The following is a 25,767-nucleotide window of genomic DNA, read 5'->3' as shown; positions in this document are numbered from 1 at the left end:
CTGGTCTCTCACCTATCCCTGTTTAAAAGCACTTCATTGACTTCCTTGCAGTATCGAGTTTCACACACAGCCTTTGATCTGGCTGAGATTCCTTCCTCACAGCCCTTGCACCTTCCCAAGACCATTTCCTAGAAATTCACACTTCATCTCCCCTCACCCACCCCTTGTATTCAGTTTCTCTCCCTTTTCAGCATGGTCTTCTTGGCCCTGCTCTCATTCCCAGGAGACTGACTGGGGACTACTTGCCAATGTGCAAAAAAAGCGCAAGGGGGAAAAATGTTGCAAAACTACTGTCCTGATCACTGATGTGAGTTGTATGGCAGTGTCTCCCAGACCTCCTGCAAAGAGAGAGCAGAAACTGGGACTCTGGCCAAGCTGCCTGCAGCTAAACCATTGCTAAAGGCCCCTTTGGGGTCCATTATTCTGTAGAAACAACAGAAAATTGGTAAGATGAGCCCTAGCCTCAGCCCATCTCAACTGTTTCTTGAGAAAACACATATGTGTGCAGAGAGAACATAGGGGATGGGGCTCTTCTCTGCAGACACTTTTCCAGATATCCCTTTCCTAATGACATCAAGGCTGATCCCCTCTGGTTCTGTGCAGACAGACATAGCTTGCTGCCTTCTGCAGTCCCTCCTAAAATAAATACTACTATTTTTATTTTTCCATGAAGCTGCATTTGGATTGCACTGAAATGTTTTATTACCAGGGGAGGTTACAGCAGTGGGGAGGTTCCTTGTAAACTAAAACTGCAAAACCTCAAATGTTAAGTATGTCACCCACAGGGAAGTACCTACATTGGTATCAGCCCAGTCTACCGGCATTTCTTCTCCCAAATTCTACCCAGTGGCTATTCCTACTTGATGTCTCTGTATGGAAAGGACTTCCAACTTTTCCTTCAAAAGTGCAGCTCATTTCCTCATAGAATTGTTTTAGCTCTGGTGGGAGATGAATCATACACCAGGAAGTCCAAAGACACACCAGTGTGAAATTTTACTTTCTGAGCACTGCTAAAACCTTCTTTGGCTTCTTATGGAGCATCTGAACAAAAGTAAGAGGACAAAATCCAAAGCCCTAATTTAACTGGGAATAGACTTTTAATAGGACCTATAGTGGTAGGACAAGGGGCAATGGTTTTAAATCAAAACAAGAATAATTCAGAGTAGACCTAAGGAAGTAGTTTTCTGTGATGAAGGTGATAAAACACTGGCACAGGTTGCCCAGAGAGGTGGTAGACACCCCATCCCTGAAAACATTCAAGTACAGGTTGGATGGGGCTCTGAGCAATTTGAACTAGTTGAAGATGTTCCTGATTATTGTGGGGAGTTGGACTGGGTGGCCTTTAAAGGTCTGTTCCAATCCAAGCTATTCTATGATTCTATGAATTGAGAGAAGATTGAAAACCAATACTGGGCTTTGATATGCACCTGCTCAAACCCTTTTGACATGGGAATTCCCCTCCTGATCAGCCTCAAAAATGATTACCAGATGTGGGCAGATACGGGGACTCTCACTGCAACATCCATCACTTCAGCCAGCAGTAAAGACAAAACATGACACAGCTGAAATACAGTACACAAAGCTCAGCTGAAGCATTTGCATAGCATCTATTGCCTCTCCCCTCCTCACAGCACTGCCACAAATTCTCCCTTACTGGCTCTGCAATTGCTTTGCAGATGGGATAAAATCCATTAGTACCAGTTGGAAACTCCCTTATGGAGCAGCATGGAGCATCACAGGCAAACATGCCACTTGGTTAATAGCTCTGATAAAATATAGGAGAAATAAAGTTACTGGTCATCTTCCAGTCCAAGAAAGAGACTCCTGCATTGCCAGATAACTGGCAAAGAGCTTAGTCAGGTACAGGCATGTTTTATTATAGTGTGGAACAACCAATAGCTCTCTTTGAAATGGGGAAAGAAACAGACTGCAGGCATTTACAGTTCTGTGTACAGTGTGTATTTGAAACTGCACCAAAATGCCTCTGGATTGCTGCCCACGAGCTGCTTTGTTGATAAAGGCAGAAAGCCAAGGTATCCCCTTGTAAAAGGAAGAGGAGTTATCCTCTTGCAACACTGGGGAGTTTCACCTAGGTAAACACCATGGACAAGAAACCACTGGCACCATCACCTAGGACAGTGAGGGCAAAGTCACTGGGAGAAAGCAGCCCACCCTGGGGCTGGTTTAGCCATGTCCTCTTCATTTCTTTGGCTATTGAGGTATGGAGAGATCCCAGTGATAGGTTTTGGCCATCTGGAAACTCTAGGCGTCTTTTTATACCTGCTGACTGCAACAGGAGCTGCTGGGGGTGCAATATCTTCACCCATGTTCCAGGTGCCTGTAGTGACTGCAGGGCTCTGGTCTTTATATCTTGCTCATCCCTTCTGCAGGGCAAATATTCTGAGACAACCATAAGGAGAGCCTGAGGTGGTTAATGGAGCCATTGTTGGACCAAGCTTCTAGCAGGACGCCAGCCTTCTCCTCAGATCCCACATCTCCCCTTCAGCCTGCACATGCCCTTGTGCCTTCTCCCTGCTATGCTCAATCATTGCAATGTCGTGCTGCAAGACTCACACAGAAAACTCACACTGAGATTTCCCAGCCAAAAAGCCCCCAACAGTAAAAGCAGATTGCAGAGGGATGCCAGGCTCAGATGATGGTCAGGGAGTGAGGTGGGAGAGAGGAACGCTTTGTTACTGTGTTGTTGCAAATTCACGCTTCTCACTGTATTTGATTTCTTCCTTCTCCTCTCCTTTAAAGACTTTTCTCATTAGGGAGATCAGCTGGCACATCCCTCCCTGGATGAAAGCCCATTGCTTGGGGACTGGTCCCCCTCTTCGGGAATGCAGATATTAAGACGATGCTACATAGGCTACCTCCAGTTGCCCTGGCAACCACCGAGCTGGAATTCCCCATAGCAAAAAATCAATGACTAATTAAAGAAATAATACAAGGGGAGGTGTTTTAGAGTTTGCTGTTTGATGGAGTCAGGAAACAGCTGCCCTATTCTTCATTCCCTCAGCCTCCCTCAACATGCCTCTGAACAAAGAATCGTCTGAAATGCAGCTGGGGTTGGGGCTAAAGGCCCAAATTCACCCAATGAAGCCTGAAGTATATGGGTAAGAAGTGCAAAAAAGCCCCCAAAACACCAGGTTGTCTCTACGGAGGGATGAAGAGAATGAAATTGCTCCAGAAGGGGATGAAACCAACCTAAGACCATACACATCCCTGGAGATGTCCCTCTCCCCCTTGTCCATGACAGAGCAGAAGGATGCCCAGCCTCCCTGGTTACTGCTTCACACCCCATTCTTGGCTGCATCTTCCAAACCCTAGTCCCTCCCAATAACCAGGTGCACTTGGATAAACCAGTTTGGGTCACTGATCCAACAAAAACCCCTCTGATCTTTCTCTTTCCCCTTTGCCAGGTCAGTTTTCCAACAAATTTTGGTGACCATCCATAGGGTTACCAGCTCTCAAACAGGAGTGGAGAGCACAGAATCTGTCTTTTCCATAGCAGATCACAACCAGACCAGATCAGATATGAATCTGTAAGGCATGGTAGACAGATCCTGGTAATTTCTACATATCTTGCCAATATTGATTCTGGATGATCAGCAAATAGACCAAATTTCAAAGAAAAAAGGCAAAAAGGAAGAGCTGAAGTCCACCTGTCACAAACAGAGTTGTTGCTCCAGCAAAGGACAAAAGAGTTGTATTAGCAACAATATTTCTGGAGAAAAATTTTAGGATTGTCTTCTGCCTCTTGTATCAGTCAAGTAAAGAAATAAACAAAGTCTTCACAGCAGAGCTCACCAGGCCCACTTGGCTGCCAGCACTAATTGGGGTCAGGGGAAAAGGAACATTACTGGAAAGTGAAACAAGTGCATAGGTTATGATAGAGGCCATAAATCCTCCAGACTGAAGGGGAAAAAAAAAAAGTTGGCTCTGGCTCTTTCTCTTTTTAAATATCTTGGAGGCTAACTGGCAGCTGGGACAGCAGCTCCAGAGCACCGGAATGCTCCAGAGTTTCTTCTCGACTACAAAATTGCATAAGAGACCTTTCCCCCCCTTCTCCACCCATTAATTATTCTGTAAAATTAGAATAATTACCGACTAAAGTGCAGCACTAGCAGCAGCTACACTTTTCCAGTGTGGACTCTCCCGGCTGAGCCCAAATGACGCCACAGATGCAATCGCGGTCGGGTCTCCAGATCCCATATGCCAATTTCAGCAGGCAGCAGAACTAGCTCAAACCAGCCTACAGTCAGAGACCATTAAACCCTTGTTGCAGACACACACTCCTCCCATAATAAAGAGACTGCTGCTGACAAGGTCACTCTTTTTTTACTGTTGGATTTTTCGTGTGAATCTATTGAAAGTAAAGGTCATTCAGGCTTTTGCTTCGCCTGCTTCAGATCAGCTCTTCCTGCAGAAGGCTTCCCCACATAAATGCTGCAAAGAGCTCTTGATAAATATTATTAAACCTCACCAAAAATGTTGGTGTAAATGGGAACAGTGTTTTCTGACCCGCTTGTTACATTTTGTTGTTTGCTGGTTTGGAAGACACTTTGCAAACAGTCCTGGTTTTATGCTCCGTGTTTGAGACTTCTGGGGTTTAGGGAGAGGAGAGCTAATGGGAATTCAAGAAGTATGTGGTTTTTATGTTTAATCCTGCATTTGTTAGATGGGTTTGAGAGAGTTCAGTGGAGTTACTCTTGGTGTAACTCTTTCTGAAAGAAATCAGAAAGATTCTGATCTTTCAGCAGGATCAGAATCAGTCCCTTGGTTCTTCCAAATTGCACTTGATTTCATGAAGGCCTCCATCAGGAGACATTGCACAAGTCACTTTTAGGGGATAAGTTATCACCCTTCACTTTACTCTGATGGTTTTATCTGTGAGACTTGCAAAGCTGCTTAGAACAGCAAAGGCATGCCAAACTTTCTAGTGGGATATAAACACAGAGATTTGCAACCCTATTTCCCTTACCAGTGCATGCAAGCATTAGGATAAGGGGAAGCTCAGCCAGTGTGGTGGTGACTTTAGCCCTTATGGTTTAATGTAAAGAGACACCAAGGGCTTGAGCAGGAGTGAAAAGGCATCCTGCAGGTGCCTGAATCCTGCTTTTTGCTCCACGTTCCTGCTCCCTGGGAAAAATCAGAATGAAATGCAAGGAATGCAAAAAGAAAAAAAGAAAAGATTTAACTATGAATTCCTCTCTGCTTTAATTATTTTGCCTGGCAAGATCATGGAACAGATCCTCATGGAAGCTTTGCTAAGGCAGAGGGAAAATAAGGAGGTGGTTGGTGATAGCCAACATGACTTCACTAAGGACACATCCTGCTGGACAAATTTCATGGCTTTCTATGACACAGTTAGTGTTGGTGGATGAGGGAAGAGCGACTGACATTATCTACCTGGACTTGTGCAAAGCATTTGACACTGATCCACAAAACATCTTAATCTCTATGGAGAAAATGTGGATTTGATGGCTGGATGGCTCAGTGGATAAGGAAGTGGCTGGACAGTCACACTCAAAGAGTTAAAGTCAACAGCTTCATGTTCAAGTGGAAACCAGTGTGGAGCAGAGAAACTGCATAAACAGAGACAAGATGGTGCTTCCTGACCTGGACAAGAACCCCACTGCTCTGCATCAAGTCTGTGTTTGCAAGACTTGAATCTCACCAAACCCCATGGAATAAAGGTTGTGGACAGACAGAAGGAGCAAAGAACAAAAAACAATATGCCATTTCACATTTTTCTGTCTTGGTTATTTCCATGTGCTTTTCTCCTCTCTGGACAGAAATTGCTGAGCCAAAACTGCAATGACATTTCTGCACCCAAACATGCTCTCCGTCCTTTAGGGAGATTTTTGTAGATGAGATGAGATAAGATAAGATTAGCAGGGGGATGAGATAGATAAGATTAGCAAAGGCAAAGCTAAATGAAGCATCATAAACATCAAAACCATTTCACAACCCCAAAGGCAAAGCCAAGCAGCCCCTCAAGCCACCACATGGGCTGCAGAGAAGATGTATGTGCCTGACCTAGAGGGAACCCAGCACCTTCAAACCTCATGCAGCTCCACACTATGGATCTGTGTTCAAATATAGAATCATTTAGGTTGGGAAAGACCTTGAATATCATTGAATCCAGCTGTTAACCCAACACTGCCAAAGCCACCACTAAACCCCGTCCTCAAGTGCTGCATCTGCACATATTTTAAATATCTCCAGGGATGGTGACTCAAACACTTCCCTGGGCAGCCTGTTCCAATGCTTGACAACCCTTTTGGTGAAGAAATTTTCCCTAATTTGCAATATAAACATCCCCTAGTGCAACTTGAAGCTGTTTCCTCTTGTCCTATTGCTTGTTACTTGGGAAAAGACACTGAAATGCTTGCTTGGCTAAAAGTCTCTGCTCTATTTTTTTAAATGTAAAATGAAAATCCTTTCTTAAATAAAGAAATGGAAAGACTTATTAAAATAAACTTTGTTACAACTGTTAATGTCACAATTCCCATCTGCCTTGCAAGAGGCCATGGATAATTTATCATCCTAGTGCTTAAACAGCTGGTAGTTTATTCCACTTGTGCAATCTTCCCCCTCAGGCATCCCTCATTCCCCCTGGAGGAGGAAATCAAGGTGCAGGGTGGTGCATTTTGGGATCTGACAAAAGGAAAACATGTGCAGGCAGGTCTGCCAGCCCATAGAGTAACTTCCAGCTCATTTACATCCGTGGCTGAAATACAATTTCTGCCACACTAAAAGCTTTGTGCCTTGAAAAGATGCATTTTGTGAGGGAAGATCAGCCCAACTCCAGGGAAATTTTCCTCAAGTGGGAAAATGCTGGTGCCACAACCAGCACAGGAAAATGAGGAATTAAATCACTGTGGCATCAGGATTTGCAAAACATTCCCACTTCTCTGCTCAGCCCAGAAAGCTGTCAGCTTAATAGCAGTTTATTTCCAGGTAGAGGAATTAGTCTCCTGTGGATTTTGAAAGCAATTTTGCTTTCCAGCCTCAAGTCAAACTGTGCTTGTGCTCAGAGGGGGCATTTCCAAAAGGAAATTGTTCGCCAGGCCTCCTGAGTGGCTGGGGGCAGGGGAAGGCAGGTGTTGGAGTCGTGCAGCACCAGGAGGGATTCACAGGGCTCTGTGGGAGCAGACAGGATGTGAGCATCCCAGCCCCACCATTGCCTCCTGGCTATTCCAGCTGCAGAACCACTCAAACTGGGAGCTTTGGCAGCTGCAAGTGGTTCCCAGCAGCCTGGGATGCATGGAATCAGTCAAACAGGTGCCAGCAAGGGATGGAAGAGCTCAGAACTTTCTCCTGCTCTAGAATCACTTCCAGCATGGCCATCCTGAACTCTTTTACCCCTAACAACTCCTATTTCTTGTCCTCCCTGCTCTGCTTCTTAACTGTGAGCATATCCAAGAGCAGGAGGCCTTACTATCCTGGCACTCAGTGAGCATAAGAGAGACTTCATCTCTGCCAGGAACACAAATATTTTCTTAACCATCTCAAACTCGGCCTGAATAGAATTTTTATCATAGCGACATGTCCCAGAATGGGAGGCCTCCGTTATTTTGGCACAAACTCGGGAACAGACTAGCCCTTCAACATGGTGCTTCGTAGCCAAAGGAGAGGTTTACACAGAGTTTTGTGCCAGTCCTAGAGCATTTTGCTGTAGAATGACCTGGTGAAGCTGCCCCATCACCTCCAGCCCAAGAACCCGCTGTGAGGCACAAAAGGAGCCTGGGAGTGCCCAGGCTTTACCCAAATCTCAGCAGTAACCTAGAGAGGATTAAACCCTCCTCCTTTCTTAACTAGTCAATTATTGAAAACGAAAATGATGCCAGCAAGCTTCTCCTGGAGGCTCAGCCCTTGGCGGCGCACACCTGACAGCCAACCCCAGACAGCTCCTGCTCTGGCTCCCGCTATGGTGATGCTTTTTCACTGCACTCCAGCTCCCAGAGACATGATATAATTCCAGAGGAATGCACTCCAGGATGAACACCATATGCCAGAGAGGCACGTTAAGAGGTGCAGCACGGGGAGAGGAAACCTCCTGCCCACAGTGGATACTTCTTGGTTTTAGCTGTTGGAAGAGCTGATCAGCCATGCCACTGTGCCCAGCTGGGAAATGCCACATGCCGTGCACATCCCTGGGATGGCAGCTACCACGTTCTGTGCCAGGGAAGTGCAGGTTGCAAGGACCCACCAGCAGCTCTCTGGGCAGTGAGGAAAAGGCGTGATGCTTATGGATGTACCCCACATGCCTGATCTGGATTGCTTCCCATCACCCCAGAGGGCTGGCCTGAGCTGCAGAGACACCATGCTGCATGGATGGGTTCCCCCAGAGAAGATGAGCTAGGCAGGGGGAAAGAAACAAGAGAGAGGAGGGAGGAGAAGGTGATACATCCCAGGGTGATGCCTCTGCTCTTGCTGGTGAGACACAAGAGCAAAGAGCAACCAAGAGCAAACAACTCATCACAGTCTCATCATCCTGTATCTCTAATGGCTTTCCAGCTCTTTCTCCTTGAATCATAGAATCATTAAGGTTGGAAAAGATCTCTAAGAGAATTGAATCCAATTGAATCCACTACAACAGAGGTGGCTGCAGATCAGGTTTAAGTACTGCCTCCAACAGCATGCCTTTGTCATGGTGCAGCCAGCACTGCAAAAAATCTTGAGAAAGCAGAGGGAAAAGAAATTCAGCCTGGCTGGGCAGCACCTTCAGCCCTGGCAGAAGGATTTTAAGAGGACCCCATGCAGCTTTAGCTCTCTGAAAGGCAGGAGATGCCAATCTCCCTGCTCCTAACAGCCCTGAGGGGCTGCTGACTTCAGTAAGGAAGGGCAAAATGAGGAGACTGGGAGTTAAGCTGGGTGCCCAATGGCACTGCTCCAGCTGGCCCAGGGATCCTTTGTGGGCTTTTTATTTGTTTTTGTGGCTGGATTTTTGTCCATGCACAATAATCTCTGGGCCCCTTTGCTGTCTGTGGCTCTCAGCGTGCAGCTGCAGACCCTCCACTGAGGAGATAATAAACACAATCCTGGCCATTATTGTTGCAAACAGCACAGCTGGAGGCTCCCATCTCATTCCCCTCATGGCCTTTCTTTGCCCCTCCTCTCCAGTAATTCTTGCAAACGATGAATGCCAGTGCAACTGCTTGGTGGAGCATCAGCTGGGGCTTCAGGAGCTGCCCCCACCCCAGTCAAGCATGTGAGACATGTACTAGATCCAGTGGGTCTCCTACAAGGTTTGGGAAGGGGGGATTTGGGGAGGGGAAGTGTGTTAGGTAGAGCTGATAAAGGGTTTACCAGCAGTGTGCCATTCCCACCATGATCCCCACTGCAGATGATGCTTCATTGCCCCCATGATGGGCAGTATCTCCTCATCTATTTCCCTCCCCTCCTTGGCCCGGGATTCTCCAGTCCCTCTTGGCTGGTGGAGGATTTTGAAGAAAGATCATCTGAAGTGGGTTGGGAGAGCCATTTCCCCAGCGGGACCAATTTCCCACCACTGATGCCACCCTGAGTCCCCATTTAAGTGCCTCAGTTTCCCTCCTGACGCTTTAGGGATGACTAGTACTAGGTCTGAGAGGTGTTCACTCACCCCCATGCCCAGGTTCAATTCCCACCAGTTTAGCTGGGAAGGGAGAACAAGGCCTGTGGGTCTCACCCCACACAGGATTCCCCAGCCAACATTGCCACTGCTGTAACTGCTCCAGACAAATGCTACCACAGTTCCTGGGCACCATGTCCAGCTCCTGCCTTCCTGGACACTCTAGCATCCCTGCTTTGCCCTCTGCAAAATGGGCAGCCAGGCGGTGGGAGAGGGAAGGGGATGGATGAGACTGGCCAGTTCAGTTACCCTATAATCCTATAATTCTTTGAATTGGATATCATTTGCTTTGGTCCTGGACAGATACAAACTGAACTTTTGCAGTAGGATTAAAGTGCTTTGGAGAAAGGATCTCCCCTGTCCTGCTCTGTGAAGTTTGGCCTCACCATGCCAACTGCTACAGACATATTGTTCTCAAGGATGGGAGGAAAACAGGCACTTTTGGGGTCAGGAACATGTCCTGCCCCACTTGGAGACAGGTGACACAAGCCCCATGCACATGTGTCACCTTAGAGGTGTGAGGAATCACAGCTGGTTTGACCTATCAGTTACAACAAGAGTTTGAGTCTCAACTTTTCTTGAGGAGGATTCTCTTATTCAAAGTTTAAAAAAATCCATGAAAATACAGTGCCCATCCCTGAAAGTGTTCAAGGCCAGGTTGGACAGGGCTTTGAATAAGCTGCTCTAGTGGAAAGTGTCCCTGCCCATGGCCAGGGTGTTGAAACTGGATGATCTTTAAGGTCCAGCCCAAACCATTACGTGATTTCTCTCCCCACCCCTGGGTTTGAGCTGGCAAGAATCAGTGGAAAGGAGAGGAATCACCATCACAGAGACACAGACAGCAAAAAAGAATGAGGAAGGGAGGAAGGGGAAGAAAAAGAAACCCTGCAGACACCAGCACTCAGACGTTACACATAGCACATGGCCCTCTGTCTGCTGTGCTGAAGACAAAGTGCTTTTTTCCAGTTTGCCACTGCTCTGACAGGAGATTTCCAGCCTGGTTAATGCAACTCAGGAATGTCCCATGCTAAGGCAGCCAGGATGGTTTAATCCCTTGCAGTGTCTGCAAGCAGACGGGAAGGCTGGGGCGATTCCCAGAGCACAAATTTCCTTCCTCCGCTGCTGCACACCATGAATGCAATAGAAACTCCCAGGAAATTAATTCCACCCCCCTCTAAAAAAAAAAAAATTGCAATAAAAATTAAAATATGAAGATTTCCTTGTAATGAATGGCTGAGCCATTCATGCATTTGCCTTGATAGGTCCAGGTGCCAAGTTTTAAGACAAGAAGCAGCTTGCTCAAGCCAGCCTTTATCTCTTCCCAGCCCTCAACATCTCCGTGTTGGGAAGTTTCTTTTGATAGCCTGCCAAGGCAGGCAGTGTTGCAGCTACCGTGCAGAGCCTGGGGGTGCCAGGGGTCAGGAGGGCTGCTGGACAAGGATGCCTTGTCTCATCCCACCCTCCAGACTCTGCTTCTCCCCACCAACCAGCTAACAAAAGAGCAGAAGGAGGAGGAGGAAGGAGGAGAGACTGAAAGAGGATAAAAAAAAAAAAAAAGCAGTTAGGGATGGAGGGAAAACTCTAAACCTCTGGAAGATGGTGGCTCACCTTTTATTCCCAGCTCAGTCTTGCACAGGGGTGACACTCACTGCTGCTCACTGTGTGGCTGCCTGAGGGAGCACAGGATGCTTTTCCCTATATTTAAAAAAAAAAAAAAAAAAAAAAAAAAAAAAAACCAAACAAAAATAAATCCACAAAACACCTGAAAACTTCTGCATGTTTTTTCCCCCTTTTCTCCCAATTTCTTTTCATGCATTCAATGCTGGTTTGTTCCTTGCACTTAGTTGTAAAGAACAGGGGTGCAGGAGACCCTCATCCCAACCCTGCAGCCTTTCCTGCCAGTCCAGCCTGTCATCAGAAATTAATGTCCCCTGGGATGTCTGTCACGTCCTCGTTCCCTCCAGGCATTTTGTTATTGCTCCCCACAGCCTCTGACAGCAGCTGCTCAAATTCATTCACAAATCAGCAGCGTCTGCCCCGCTCCAGGATGCCGCAGGGGAAAATCCCCCGAGCCTCCTGCCTGCCCCGGTGTCGGCTCCGCTCACCCGCGCACCCACGGCCTCAGAGCCGGGCAGGGCAGGGCAGGGCAGCTCCTCCCGGGCCATTTATACCCGCACGGCAGCAGGCGCCTCCCCGTGCCCTCCGGCCATGGCCGGGACTGCCTCCCGCGGGTCCCCCGGGCCCGGAGCCAGGCCCGCTCTGCCAGGGCGATGGCACACACTGACCCGCCGCGCCGTGAGCGCCTGGCTGCCGACAGCCAGCCCCCGGCCAAGCTCAGCCTGCAAATCCTCCCGGGGACGGGCCAGCTTCCTCCGCTCCTTTCAGCATCCAACACATCCAGCGTGCCTCTCTTGTTCCCGGGGAGATCGGCGAGACGGTCCGAGCCTGCCCTTCCCCGCCGCCTCTTCTGCCGGTGCTCTTCGGCTGCTGCTTCTCACCGCTGCTATAATATTGAGCGGCAATCAATGCGATATTTCAGCGCAACGCCAGCGATCGGCACCGGCTGCTCTCCGCGCAGCAATGGCACAGTGTCCAGCCAGACAAGTTTCCCACTGTAACTTCAGTGAATGCTGTTATTCAGGCGGACGGCAGCTGATTTATCGTGGCAGGCACACGGGGAAAGCTTTCCGTCCGGGAGACCGGGGGCTGCTCGTCCCGCTGCCGCGACGAGCGCCGTGAGCTCAGCAGGGTTCGCTGTGCTTTCCTCGCAGCCGTGCTCCCTCCGGTGCCTTCGCCGCCGCGGAATGGCATTCCCGAGCCGCGCTGGGAGCGTCGGCTAACGGAGGCGATGCCACTGCCCCGCGACAAAAGCCACCAGCTCCATCCGCGCCGCTCTCCTCCCAGGCTTCCCAAATCCCAAGCCAGAGGAGTGAAGTTGACAGACCCTTTTGTTTCCAGAGAGCTTGGCACGTGTTGTGGTTTACTGAGCTAATAAATCTGCCATGGGCTGCGCCTTTTAATGACTGCAGCATTAATAACAAGTTTCCTGGGAGCTGCTTGAAAGTTTACAGGGTGTGTGCACTATCAGGGGAACCCCGTGCTTTCTGACCTCCTGCTTCAGAAGTCACACCCGGCAGCTTCTTTCATTCTTTTTCTTTCTTTCTTTCTTCCCTTTTTTTTTTTATTTTTTTTTTTTTTTTCTTCAATGAGAGAATGAATAAATCTTGCTCGCCTTTCTCTCTCCCCTTCCCATACACACCTTCCCCGTCAGCTTAATCCACTCACAGATGGGAAATTCCCAGGCAGGAATGCCTTTGCCATGCCTTTATCAATACAACCCGGGGGGAAAGGACCCCCCCTCGTCACCTTCCAGCTTCCACACCCCATCCAGCCGACCCCTCCAAGCTTTCGTTTCCTTCTCCTTTCTGTCCTTACCTTGAGTAAGCTCCAGACCCTGCGAGCCTCCCAGCACCAGAAACCCACCAAAAAGCTTCTCTTCGCTCCCGAGAGTTGAGGGGAGGGCCCGAGGAGGAGGAGGAGGAGGGAGAGGAGGGGAGACAGGGAGCCCAGTGTGAAATCAAAGCCCCGAAGCCGGGCACGGGAGGCGGTGCGGAGCCTCCAGCTGCTGCTCGGATTACTCTGCAGCCGTGGCGATCCCGAGACCTCTAGAAAGCACCATTCCACTGGGGGAAGGAGAAGTGAAGGGATTCTAGCTGGAGACGCTTCATCCCGGGAGGGCAGCCGGGCTGGGGGCTCGTACGCACCCACCACACCGCACAGTTCCCCCTCTGGAAAAACTAGAGGTGGGGAAAAAAGTAGTTTGCTTCCATCCGAGACGTCTGTTCTTCCCCCTTCCCTGCACCCCCGGCCTCTGGACCCCTCGCGAGGAAAACTCATCACACGGAAAAAGTTTCCGCGCTCTGAGGCTGGGGAGGGCTCCGCAGCAGCGACCCCGGGCTGGCCCTGCGCATCCCCGGGGAGGGCTCAGCCCATCGCGGCACAGCGTCCCCCCTCCCCAAAAACGAGCCCCACGCTTCTGCACACGCGGGGAACTTTGGAAGGGGGTGCCGGGAGGCGTGCAGGGGCCAGGGAGGGGATAGAGGGCGCAAGGAAGGGCTGGGGGTCAGGGAGGGGATGCGGGGTCGGGGAGGGGCTGGGGGCAGAGGGGGGACTCACCGGGCCGGGGCCGGGTCCCACGGCGGGAGCCGGCAGCAGCAGCAGCAGCGGGGCCCGAGGCCGGCTGTCCCCTCCTGCTCTCGTCCTTCTCCCTCCTCCTTCCCGTGCAGGGCGTGCAGCTGGCCGGGCAAGCTGGCTGCCCCCTTCCCCGCAGGAGGAGGGAGGAGGGAGCTCAACAGATGGCTGCACACAAGGGAACATCTGGGAGGAGGAGGAGAAGGAGGAGGAGGAAGGAGGCAGGAGGCAGGACTTGCGCTAGACTGTGCCACTCCTGAGCTGGCAGACCCCCCTTAACAGGGGAAGAAGCGAGGGGAGGTGTCGAGACAGCTTTGCACACGCACACAGTCCCCTTCCTGCTGCCTTGCATCCCCCCTGGCTAAAATTCCTTGTCGTTCCTCTGCTTTCTTGGGGATCATGCCGGAATTGCCCTTCCAGCACAACCGTGTTTCCAGCTCTGACCTCTGCAGGGCTGTATTTGCAGACGGGAGTTCTATTCCTGAGCACTGCCTTCATTCAGTTTTCCAGCCTTTAGTGCCAAGATCAGCTTTGGCACCCCAGGGTGCAGGTAGGACAAGGCAGCACCAACATTTGAGCAATGCCAGCAGGCAGGAGATAGGGGCTTAGAAACTGTATGATGCAACCCTTGAAATAAATAAATAAAAAGACAAAACGACAAAAAAAAACCAAACCAAAACCAAAAAAAACCCAAACCAAAACAAAAAAAAAAAACCCAAAAAAGAAACCACCCCCCCCCCCCCCAAAAAAAAAAACAACCAAAACGAACAAAACCAGATATTAATCCACAGTGTAGGCAACAGAGACTCTGAACCCCATCACTGGAGGATAGACAGTGCCTGGGACTGTGAATGAGCAGCCCTGCATCAAAATTTCTTGGCTACTGGATGTAGTGGCCCAGTGGTGGCTTTAGTCATGATGGTCATACTGGAAAGAGAATCAGAAGTCACAGATTCATAGAATATTCTGAGTTGGAAGGAGCTCATAGGTATCATCAGTTCCAGCTCTGGGGGGAATTGCCCATGCAGGTATTGAACCCAAAACCTTGGCATTTTTAGCACCAGGCTCAAACAGACTGAGCTTATCTCAGGGTGTCAAGTGCCTCCTGTCATGGTGCCAGGCAAAGGCAAAGGTAAAGGCAAAAGGGACTGCAAGGGTCCATGGGTCACAGAGGACATATCCTGTGGCTGGCTGCAGCTTCTCATACTCAGCATCTTGCACCCTTTGTGTATTACTGGCCTGTGCCACGTCTCAAGATTTGTGGTTACTTGTTTCTTAAAAAGTTTAAGTTAAGAAAGTACAATCAGGCTTCCTGTTGTTTGCTTTTAGTAGCACCAAAATACCCACTTGCCCCCTATCGATGATCAGGGTTTGCTCAGACCACAACCTCCAAGCAGGCCCGGTGCTGAGATTTGTATTTAGCATCTCTCTGTGGTGAAAAAGCAGTGAAAAGGGTTTGGTTCAGTTTTGTTCCGCTCAGCTGCTTTCTCCAAGAACATCACTGCATGAAGATTTGCTGGGTGACCTCCCTGCCCAGCAAGCACAGCTCTGGTCAGAGGGGCTGAAGCTCGAGGCAGGAGGTACTGGGGGCACCAGGAAGATGTCACAGTTGTTCCTCTCCACCCTCCGCATTTCTGAGTGCGGCTTATCCAGGGTATGTGCTCACTCTGCCCGTCTCAGGAGCTGCTTTTCGGGAATTACCATCAGACTGTGAGAGCTCTGCCAAGGGCAGCCCCAGGGAGCCAGAGAGAGGAAATGTGTGCTCAGGACTCAGCTGGGCCGAATGCTTTTTGGGGAAAACCATGGGAAAACACCCTTGTCTGGGCTGTGACTTTCCATGTAAAGTCACAGTGATGTCTCCAGACATGAACAGTCTCTTGTAAGGCTCCATTCAGCAGGGTCTTTACTCTGTTCAGTTTTTATAGCTCTGAGTAGGGGAAGTTGTTGAGCTGGAAACTTTTGTTTAATTTTCCATTTTGTTCATTTTTTTCCATACCTCATTCTAGGCCTTTTCCATGTCAAAGTTGGTCTCAGTAAAGCAAAATGCTAGTTCAAAGGTGAAGAAATTGGGAATTAAATCCTTTGGCTGAGATCCAGTTAATATATAACATCTATATATTGTATATAAGTAGAAATAATACAGGCCCAGTTTAATGTAGTTGATCAAAGTCATGACAAGGACAGGGCTGGCAGTTCTGGGTGATCTAGGGATAGGGATTAGACCTGATGAGATGCTAACATAAAATTAGTTATGCATCCATCTGATTCTTAGCTACTTCAAACAACAGCTGTACCAGTGTCTCGCCACCCTCACAACAATTTCTTCAAAAATTCTAATCTAAACCTCCCCCCATCAGACAGTAGGAAGCCATTTGCCCTTGTTCTATGACTACAAGTCCTTGTCACAAGTCCCTGTCCAACTCTCTTGTAACCCCTTTAGGCAGTGGAAGGTGCTCTAAGGTCTCCTTGGAGTCTTCTCCAGGTTGAACAAGCCCAGCTCCCTCAGCCTGTCTCCACAGCAGAGGTGCTCCAGCCCTCTGAGCAGCTCTGTGGCCCTCCAGCACCCTCCAGGAGACCAAAGAGTTAACTATCATGATAACACCATTTTTAGAGGACATTTAATCTTAAGGTCCTGTTTCTCACCATCACTGTTTCTATTTCTTTGCCACATAAGAGTACATTTTTGTAAAGATAAAATAGGATTTCCCCAGAATTGTGTAGTCCCATGGACTGAACATTCCCACACAAAACCAGCCATTCTGTGTTTGAACAAATATCCCCATCTGTCTCAAACAGTTCAGTGCCTGGTACACCAGAGGAGGGTGAAAGATGGAAATGGAACTTCAGTTTTCTCTCTCCAAACAGCCCTCCTGTACTGCTGATGCAGAGACCCTAGCAGGTCTGGGAACCCTGGGACATTTTCTCCCAGCTAGGTTCTTCCAGGACCATCCTAAGCTTTCCTCAGATCTGTTCCCAGAAGACACCAGATCAGTTCTGTGTTTCTCAATGTCTGACAACATCATGGCTGGTTGGACTTGTTAAAATCCAGAGAATTCTTGTGCTAAAGGAAAGATGTCTGAGTCACTCTGACTTTCTCCTGAATGAGTCCTAATAGACCTGTCAGGGAAAAGAAGTTACAGTGAGAATGAGGATGACATAAACTGGATTAGTAATAAGAGCTAGAGTTGGAGTTTTGCCCCATGATCTCTGAGTCCCTCCCTGAGATCTCATTTCCCTTCCTCTAATTATGCAATCCCAGGAAAGGAGGTTTTCATACACCAAACTGTTGGGAAAAGCCACAAAGCTGGATCAGTGGCTGGCAATCCCCTACCATGATCTTGTCCCTGACATGAGAGTACTCCTTGCAGAGGTGGAAGCCTTCCCTGGCTGCTGTGCAAGGGATTGCTCATGAACCCTCTCCTTTGTGGTGGAGATGGAAAAGATGGCTTAGGAAGCTGTCCAAGCTCGATTGCCATTGATGTGATTTCTCAGAAGGAAGAACCCACAGCAGCAGCCAGCAGGATTACTTGTGAAAGAGCTCAGTTATTGCAAGAAGTTTAAACAAAAAACTGACAACAGCAAACAACATCATCAGTTCCCAGTGGGAAAAGATGAAACAGGGAGGTCTACCTGTCTGCTCTGGGAATGCTCAGAATTAGAAGCAAAGATTTTTTAAACTCCTGTGACGAGTAAGACTTAAACAACCAACCACTTGCAGCTGTAGTTTTTATTTCATTCAGAGGAGCGTGGCAGTCTTGGATGCACTTTGCACTCCAGTTGTGCAGCCTTGGTCAAAATTACAGGTTTTTCTGTAGGTCCATCATCCCGCTTTGTCATTGGACCATGTCCTGTGAGCCCCTCATCAGTAATTAACTGCAGTCAACTTGTTTGGTCTGTATTGACCAATGGATGGGTATTGAAAATTGTCACTTCTTTGCTCACCATGTTGATTATATCTGTATTGATTGAGAGCCAGTAGGAAAAATACACATATTTGGGAAAAGAGGCAGAAGCCAGCTCCTCTTGGTAGAAGCTCCATGGCTGTTGGAAAGGATCAAGGTTCCTCTTGCTCATTCTTCTGGCCTGGCCTCTTGAATTGTGCTCAGCTTAGTGCTGGTGACTCAACTTGACCAAGAGGTACAGTAGAGACCCTCTACCTCACTGTTTAGCCCCTGGCCCTTGCTTTCCCCTCACCCCAGTTGCTCCATAGCCTGGGGGATTTGACACTGTTTTGGTTAGTGGAGTTTATGGATTTCAACTCCCTTGAGATGAGGAAACCTTCTTTTATGCATTTTGATTCAAATTCAGCATCAGAGAGTCAGGCCAGCCCTCTCCATCTCCTTGAACATTTTCAGGCATGAGACAGTCAAGCTTCTTGGGGCAAACTGTGCCTGTTCGTCACCATAGTAAAGAATGTCTTCCTAATATTTATTCTAAAACTACCCTCTTTCAGTTTAAAACCATTCCATCTTGTCCTGTCACTGCATACCCATGTACTAGATTTCTCTCTCCATGGACAGTGGAGGAGACTTGGGCATTTGTCATAGTTCTATACCCACACTGGGGCCAAGCATCTTCTTTTCAGGTATTGTGGAGCCTAAATAGCCCGCCCAAGAGAAGTGTGGGCTTTTGTCCATCTGCTTGCATTAGCTGCTCTTGCAAGTGGGTGGTTGTTTCCCAGCAAGCTGCTCACTAGAATTCTTGTTCCTTTTTTTGAAATGCTGAGACTCCCGTTGCAGATATTTACTTCACTTTGACATGAAGTCAATATTTACCTCTTCAAATAATAAATATTTAGATTTTCTTGGTTCAAATCATTGTATCCTGAGATTTTTCTGCTATGATCTATGGTTAAGCTCTGGGGCCAACAAGTGGAAAAAGCCTTTCATGCTTTCAAGACCTGTTCCTGTAAAGGTATTGGTAGATTGAGTTAATTCTGCTGCTGAAAGGTCACATCCTCATCTGTGTCAAATGCTGCCTGGGGTCATGAAGGTTCATAAGGTCACACAAGGAAGTAAAGAAAGCAAGTAAAGATTTTTATATTTGTTTTTCTTCTCAGTTTTTTGGAATTGCTTCAATTTGGTATCAAGAAATCAACTTATTACTGTAAATTGAAGGGCTGTTTGCATCTTTTTAACACCCTGCTGGGATTTTTATTCAGTTCCATGTCTTTGGATCCTAAATAACCAGAGGTTTCTTTGTCTCTATTTCCCATATAAAATGGATAGAATCAAAATCCTCTTGAGAAGGTGAAAATCTTTGAAGTCAAAGCCAGACTGCCTGGCCTATATTTAATCCACCAATCCACACTGAAGGAGTCTGAGTGGTGCATTCAGGGAATTTGCACCCTACTTGATGCTGCAAGATGCTTTGGACATTCCATCCCCAAAGATGATATTGCTGCATGGGTTGAGGTCCTTTATCCAGAAAAAACAGAGACTTGAAAATTCCCTGGAATTCTGGTCTGTAAAATAAGGTTAATTTACATTGACAAGGTGAGAACCAAGGAGAATAAGGTAAGAGCTGTCTACTGTGCATACAGACTACAGACACAGATCTTAAGATCCAAACTTAAAGAAAACTTTAGGCTGGAAGAGACCTTTGGAGTTCTTTTCTTCAAGTCTCCAAAGTCCATCTTTCATCCCCGAAAGCTCTTAAACTCACATCATATTTTGAATTTGTCAAAGCTCCACCGACTTCACATCTAGAGGATCGTGGGTTTCACGAAACACCCATGGCCTTTGTTAAATGTGTGGATGCAAGTCCATTGCTGGAACAAGCCCTGCAGCAACAGGTATTGTGGAAAAAAGGGAAACCATATATGAGATTTAGATGTTTTTATTTTTAAATGCTGTTGTTGGAGAAAGCTGCTGACATACTTGTCTTGCTGAACAAGCAATGAAACCTGGTTTCCTGGTCCCATGAACATTTGCATCCTGCAGTTTTCCCAGTGTTCCCTACAGTTTTGGTCAGGAAAGAGCAGCCCACAGCCATGCTAGTAGGGCCCTGAGTACTGGATGGTGGACCAATAGGTATTTTCTGGCTGATTAATTGGCATATGCTTTGCAGGATGAATAAGAAATTGCCTTTCCATTAAGAGACCCATCAGGATAGATTAATTTGCATTTAATTCTCCTTTAATTTGCCTTGAATTCTCCTTTTCCCTGGTTGATGATATTAATGAAACTTGTAGGAACTTCCTACCCCCAGAGAGTGGAAATGACAATTTTCTGAAAGTGGGTGAAATGGCCAACATGCTTAAAAATGTTGATGTTTTAATGTTAGGCAAAAGACCACATAGGCATCATTTTGTTCACAAACCAGGCGAAAGGACAAAAATAACTACAGTCTCAATAAAAGGCAGCATTTTTTCTATTCTTTTGCTTTTCTCTAGTCTCAGCTAAAATGCCTATTAATTTCTTTTCTTTTAATTTGAAAGGAATAATTCACCTGTGCACTGAAACCTTCGAAGCAAGTTTTTAGCCCAAAGCACAAGATCATTACTCGATGAAGTTAGCCTTTGAACAGCCAAATTTCAAAGGAAAATATTGATTTGGCATGCTTCAGCTTGTCAATTGAGAAGATTAAGCACTATAGAGTGGGAAATAGAGAAAACAGGAGGCCAGATGCTGTGAAAATCTTTCATCTGGTGGAATTGCCTGCTGAGGGAAACAAGGGATGCCCTTGTCGCTCATACTTTTAAAGTTAGATCAGGACAAGAATGCAAACACCTACTGTCTAATATCAGGATCCTGCTTCCTGTAATCTTAATGAAAGTACTCTGAGAGGGCACAGCACAGTCTTCCCCCTTTTCTGTCCACTAATCACTCTTCCCCTCCCCTGAAGCTACCTATAATGTCCATTGCCATGGTAACCGAGCATGGTATGTATCTCAGACAAGATGACATATGCATCTTTTCCTGCTTTAATAGATACTCTGTTTAGGCTGCAGTCTCCTCTGATTGCCCCGTTCCCCAAAGGACACACAAATGCTGACTCCATGAGTTGGCATCTCCATGCAGGAAGAAGCTGCTGTGGGAAACTGTCATTCAGACCTCAGACCTTAAATCTGTGATGTGTTCCTCTGAGGATTAATTACAGGTACTTTTAACTGAGTGGCAAGGAAATGCTTTTAAAGAAACAATGTTCATTGAGCTTAAAGTATAATTACCTGATAGATAAACTTTCCTAGAGAAATGGGAGTTATTGCATTCTTGGCTTTGCCAGGCAGGTCAATCATTAAAGTTTAACAAATGAAGCCAGTATTTCATCTCAGCAATTTGTCCCAGGGAACATTGATCCACTGGCTGTTTGTTCATGCTCCAAAATGTATGCTCATCAATACCAGAAACCTTGTGAACCCAAGGATGGGGTTGTAATGAAACAAGCAGATAGTTGTCAGCAATGCTTAGAAGATTTACGTCATCCTTAAACTGAACGAGGATGGGTTTAGATTAGATATTTGTTATATAAGAAATTTGTTATGGTGAGGGAGTTGAGGCACTGACAAAGGCTGCCCAGAGAAGATGTGGATGCCCCATCCCCTGAAAGTGTTTAAGGCCAAGATGCCATGGGAATTGGAGCAACCTGGTTCAGTGGAAGGTGTCCCCACATGGCAGGGGGGGGACAGGATGACCTTAAAGGTGCAAGATGATCATAAATGTTCCTTTCAACCCACCCCATTCTATGATTCTGTGGTATTACAAAGAGTGAGCTTCAGAGAAAGCCCAAGATTTAATGATTAATTCAGAAGCTGGTCTTGCTCACAGAAGAGTGCGTGGGGTGGCATTAACTGCTACTAGAGCCTGTCTCCAGCCTTGCAGTCCTTCTTCAACAAATAGACTTTATTTCTGCTGCAAGAGACAAGAGCAGCAGAAGCCCCCGCTGACATGATAGCTGGATTAATAAGCGATGGTGCCTTCTGTGAAGAGCAGGAACAGGCACACACATCTTTGGATGGGAAGAGGATGTAGAGGGAAAGGGCTTGCTGAAGCCCCTGACATCATCCTGACTTGACATCAACCATGACCTGAGGAAGTCCAGCAATGAGAAGCTGGTTTCATGGCGCAGCAAACAATGGTCCTCTTGTTCTCCCTCCTGAGGCACTGAGCTCGGTGTGTTGCCTTCCTTTTATTCACCCACTCCACCTCAAGAGGTAAATGTGTAGGTCAAAGGTGTGAGTCTTGACTTTTCTTGCCAAACAGAAAAGCTGAATGAAGACACAGTTGTTCTGCCTAAATGTATGAGGATGTAAACACTGGCCATGGAAGGATGAAAGCTGCCTCTGTAACACAAGATAAAGTTACACGCAACTGGATATGATGGGGCAGAAAGGTTTTACAGCTGGAAATGTGATGTTTTCTGTCTTAAGTTTTGGGATTAAGCAAGCAAGGCATAGATATAATGGCCCAGAAGTTGTGCTGATTTTTCAAGGATTACCATATTACATATCTGTGGGCAAAACCCTACCTATTTGGTCAGTTTTATCTCCATCCTTCACTTCCTTTTACTCTTTCTCTGCCCTCCTGACTGCAGCAAAACTCCCCAGGAGCACTCTTTACCCAAATCCCAAATTTCAAACCCTAAGCCCCCTGTTTTCCTCTGAAGCATATTGATGACTCAGAGTGTTCCAGGGAGCTGCACAGCAAAGAGTGGACTCCACGGGAGAGAAAAGCTGCATTTCCCTTCTGGCAGTAGTGGAAGTGTCTGAATTATCCCAAGATAAAAGCTGAGGAATATAAGGCAGCTCTGTTTCATTGGGAGGCGCGTTTCCAGGAAGCAGCACTGTGAATGACACGTAGACACCTGAAGTGCCACTTTGCTGTGCTGGTGGGGCTTGTGATTATTATTCCTGCTAATCTAAAACCGTATTTGTCTGTGCTGGCTGTGACAAGGCTGTATTGCCATCAAAACTGTGTGTCTTGATAGATTATCTTTTCCCCGGAATAATACAGAATTATTTTCTGCTGGGTCTGCCTATAACCTTCTCCCACCGAGTGCTTTGCTGAGGCTACTGGACTCTATTGTCCAAATGGTTAATTTTTTAGGCATTATTTGGATGAATGAGTGGTTAGATGAGACCAGGGTTTTTAAAACTGTTCCAAATTTCTCTTTGGTCTTTCTCTTCTTTTGACCTGAGTCCTCTTCTTTTTTTTCTTTATGAATCTTAAAATGGCTCTGCTCTGCATCTGCTTTTGCCCAAAGACATCCATGGTTCCCTCTGTTTGATACATGCTTCTCTGAGGGCAGGTGATCCAGCTGCTCAGGGCAGTGCTGTAGGTATCTGTGATTTTCTGCATAGCAGTGTTATCGAAGAAATATGCCTTTAAAAACCTCTTCTGGAGGTAGATCTCAGGTATGCATGTGCTGCCTGAGAAATACAAATTAATCTTTTCGTTATCTTCTTGCGTTTTTCTATCTCTAATTGCTGTCTTTTCTCCTGCAGCAGTCACTTCAGTGATTATTGCAAGCTTGTGTAATTGTCTGGTGTCACTTGCATAAGATAAGGATCTTAATGGTGTAACACCCATTGTCATGAGGATCATCTCAGTTTGGGTTGTTACTACACAATGTGGGAAAATGAGGAAACCTTAGCAGCCTTCTCACTTGAGGCCATTACTTAACTTCCTCCCTACTCTTAGTGCTCCACAGAGCAACTGTAGTTACAATGCTTTTAGCTAGAAAATGTCTCATTTTCTTTCTTTCCATGGTGAGTCTCGCAAAATAAAGATTGCCAAAAGCACCTTTAATCACCATCCTTATTCATTTTGTACTTGTAGCCAGAGCACGGATATTTAATCTAATCCTTTCCTGCACTTCAGCATTTTTCACTGCTTGCTTCCTATGCAATTTGCTTTAACCATTCCTCAATTGCTTCCACTGGACTTTCCCCACTGTGCTTTAGTATGTCTTTGTACTTTCACTGGTGGCAGTAACGTGCATTAGTTTTGAACTCTTTTCCTTAGTTGTAGGGTGACCTCTAACAGTTCTGTGTAAACATATGTTGCTAAAGGGATGGAAGGGCTGCTGTACAGTACTTTCTATATCATCGGCTCAGAATGGATGCCTTTTTTTTTCCTTACAAGCCAAACTCCCAGTCTTGGTCTGGGATGATTGTATCCAGGTAGATCATAGAATCCTTTAGTTGGAAAAGACCTCTAAAAGACCTCTAAGGTGATTGAGGCTATCTTAACCCAACACTGCCAAGCTCACCACTAAACCATATCCCTAAAAGCCACATCTACACATCTTTTAAATCCCTCCAGGCATGGTGATAAGAGTGTTCAGCCAATTGCTCTTTCCATGGCTCCACCTTCTCTCTTACTTTACTCCCAGGCCATGAGAATTCCTCTTGATGCTCTTAGCACAGGCACACTGTTGTTTCCATTGAACACAGTCTTCTTCCACCTCAATTTTACACCTTGTTTTCCTGGTGCTTCTCTATAACCTAAAGGGGTTTACTTGCCTTTGGAAATTTTCCTCTGCTTTGTTTTGTGCTTTTGTTTCCACTCTCCCATAATCCTTGGCTCTGTTTGCATTTTCCCTCTAATGCTTTTGTTTTGATGTTTGTCCAGCTCCTCCTTGTTTGCTTAGGCCTCCCAATAAGTTCCCTACTCTGTTCCCTATTGCTTCCTTAAATATTTCCCATCTGGTCTCCACTGAGAATTCTTTATCGTTCCACAGTAATGGCCTGAAATGCTCCCCAAGCATTACCTCCTCCGTCTCTCTCAATGACTTGCCTTTTAACTTCGCAGGATCAAATTTAACTCCAGTGTCACCCGTCTTTCCCTTGGGCTTTAATGCATTCGTCATCTTTTCAATAAGTAATTCATGATCGCTGCTGCCCTTCAGCATCGCTATAGACTTTCCCATCCAGCAGTGACTCCGTTGTGCCTTTTCCAGATAATCATGTGGTCCATCTGTTTCAGTGTGTAACCAGCTGGTGACCCTGTGCAAATCCATGAGGGACCCAAATGGCACCAGTGACCAGACTATGCACCCCACTTCAACTACTTCAACTTCTTACCAGTCCAACTCCTCCCATATGGGACAGCTGTTCTTTTGCCTTATTTCTGTTTTCTTCCTCTATGTTTCCAACTTTCACCTTCACAACTGCTTCATGAGCTGAGGCCTTGTTTCAGACACCATGTTGATAAAATTTATATTTTTTCTTCTCTGCAACTTGTTTTGGTGCAAAACAGCAAATCACAGCCAGGCGGAGATCACTGCAGGCTGCAGTAAATATTGCTGTGATAATCCTGTCAGGCATGAGTTTTCTGTTGTTCACAGAAATCCTTGTGCTTTTTTGCTTACAGAGGCAATATTACTCATCTGGGAAAAACAAACAAATAAACAAACAAAAATAAAAACAAGCAAAGAGAACCAGAAATAAGCCTGATACCTGAATTACCTGTGTTTCCAAGGTGTCTGGTTTGGCAGCTGTGGATGTATCGCTCAGCTTTGGTGCTCACTGGTGTGGGGTGAGAGGGAGGTCCAGGTGCCCATCTCAGAAGCCATATGGTGTCTTTAGCCATTCTCCAACCTGCACGACTGTTTCCATGTGTTTGGCTCATCAGTCAGATTGAATTGCAAAACTCTTCCTGCACCAAGTTATGGATATGCCTCTCCGGTATATGTGAAAGAATTGATGCACCACCATGATAGAATTTTCCCAGAAACAATCAAACCCAAATCACCATTGCATTACTCCTAGTTTTGTCATTTAAACCACTGCAAAGCCATATGAGATGAGGCCAGAATGGTGGTCTTTGGTACTCCTTTTGTGTGGTGCAAATGAATAATTCAGGGCAATTCCCATATCTGTGGAAATGTTCAAGTCCAAGCTGGAAGGGGCTCTGAGCAGCCTGTGCTAGTGGAAGGTGTCCCTGCCCATGGTAAGGAATTGGAACTAGGTGGTCTTCAAGGTTCATTTCAAGGTTGATTTGATTCAA

At 46.8% G+C, this 25,767-nt stretch overlaps 1 protein-coding gene across 4 annotated transcripts in view; it reads right to left on the bottom strand.

Moving 5' to 3' along the window:
• TSKU (tsukushi, small leucine rich proteoglycan) overlaps positions 1–25,767 on the bottom strand; it is a 55,638-nt gene that overhangs the window by 4,509 nt on the left and 25,362 nt on the right. Inside the window, exons 1-3 of one of the 4 annotated variants that reach the window (XM_059493878.1) lie at positions 13,802–14,215; positions 11,911–13,422; positions 11,234–11,320 (exon numbers count right to left, since the gene is read on the bottom strand). The gene's annotated coding sequence lies outside the window, so the exon portion shown is untranslated. Of the gene's footprint in view, positions 1–11,233; positions 11,321–11,910; positions 13,758–13,801; positions 14,216–25,767 lie in introns of those variants that run through there. The other 3 variants (XM_059493880.1, XM_059493877.1, XM_059493879.1) reach the window with 3 other exon arrangements.

Source organism: Ammospiza nelsoni, chromosome 2 (genome assembly GCF_027579445.1).
Source record: "Ammospiza nelsoni isolate bAmmNel1 chromosome 2, bAmmNel1.pri, whole genome shotgun sequence".
In the NCBI taxonomy this organism is placed as follows: domain Eukaryota; kingdom Metazoa; phylum Chordata; class Aves; order Passeriformes; family Passerellidae; genus Ammospiza; species Ammospiza nelsoni.
The sequence above is the reverse complement of the archived record's forward strand: the minus strand, read 5'-3'. Positions and strand labels throughout refer to the sequence as shown.